Source organism: Trichosurus vulpecula, chromosome 2 (assembly GCF_011100635.1).
Source record: "Trichosurus vulpecula isolate mTriVul1 chromosome 2, mTriVul1.pri, whole genome shotgun sequence".
Taxonomy (NCBI): Eukaryota; Metazoa; Chordata; class Mammalia; order Diprotodontia; family Phalangeridae; genus Trichosurus; species Trichosurus vulpecula.
In genome coordinates, this window is record NC_050574.1 from 453,113,883 (window position 1) to 453,115,286 (window position 1,404).

The 1,404-nt window shown below is 39.9% G+C and overlaps 1 pseudogene; it reads left to right on the forward strand.

Moving 5' to 3' along the window:
- Positions 1-265: 265 nt before the first annotated feature.
- LOC118839744 lies at positions 266-668 on the forward strand (annotated as a pseudogene).
- Positions 669-1,404: the final 736 nt, after the last annotated feature.

A 1,404-nucleotide genomic window follows, 5' to 3' on the forward strand; every position in this document is an offset into this window, starting at 1 on the left:
AGGCCTGAATACAGGTAAATTTCAGGTTTTGTCCTAGCTGGACAGTGGCACAGACAATGGAAGTACAAAGTAACTCACAGAATAAGCTGCAACAAACACTGTGATTTAACTTGTTTCGAGAGTCTTGTAGGTTACACAGTTCATTTAAAAGCATTATGACGTGTTTGCAGTCGCCGCCATAGCTCTCCAGCGCTGGGGCCGCCTCTCGCTCTCCAAGCCCAAGCCGAAAGAGAAGGCGGGTGTATAAGGTGAAGATTTGAGGAACATGGCTCGTACCAAGCAAACTGCCCGTAAATCCACCGGTGGTAAAGCCCCCAGGAAGACGCTCGCTACAAAAGTGCGCCCTCTACTGGAGGGGTCAAGAAACCTCATCGCTACAGGCCGGGTACTGTGGCTCTCCGTGAAATCAGACGGTACCAGAAGTCCACCGAACTTCTGATTCGTAAACTTCCCTTCCAGCGTCTGGTGCGTGAAGTTGCTCAGGACTTCAAAAGAGATCTGCGCTTCCAGAGTGCAGCAATTGGTGCTTTGCAAGAGGCAAGTGAAGCCTATCTGGTTGGCCTGTTTGAGGACACCAACCTATGTGCTATCCACGCCAAACGTGTCACAATCATGCCAAAAGACATCCAGCTAGCACGCCGCATACGTGGAGAACGTGCTTAAACTCCACTATGATGGGAAACATTCTTCATTCTCAAAACAGAAAAAAATCTCTTCTTCCTGTTATTGGTAGTTCTGAACGTTAGATATTTTTTTCCCATGGGGTCAAAAGGTACCTAAGTATATGATTGCGAATGGAAAAATAGGGGACAGAATCAGGTATTGGCAAGTTTTTTTCCATTTTCATTTCTGTGTGAATTTTGAATATAAATGCGAGGACATAAAGCATTAATGCGCTCAAAAAAAATGTTTCTGTGAACAAGTTTCAACGATTCAACTTTATAACAATTATAAATAAACCTGTTAAATTTTTCCGGACAATGCCAGCATTTGGATTTTTTTAAAAAGTAAATTTCTTATTGACAGCAACCAAATGGTGTTTGTAGCATTTTTATCATACGGTAGATTCCATCCATTCACTGTACTTTCCTAACTGAGTTGTCCTACATGCAAGTACATGTTTCTAATGTTGTCTGTCTTCTGTGCTGTTCCTGTAAGTTTGCTATTAAAATACATTAAACTACAAACAAACAAAAAAAAAGCATTATGAAACTCTAATTAGCTAAATCTCTCAACATGTGATTAGAAATGCTTCATAGCTACATTTTTTTTTTTCCAAACTACTCCTGAATGTTGTGTTGAGAAAGGAAATTACTCCCAGGTCTTTTCTTTTCTTTTCTTTTTTTTAATATTTCATCATTAATGCAAAACACAAATATTTAATCACTAACTTTTTATATTTGT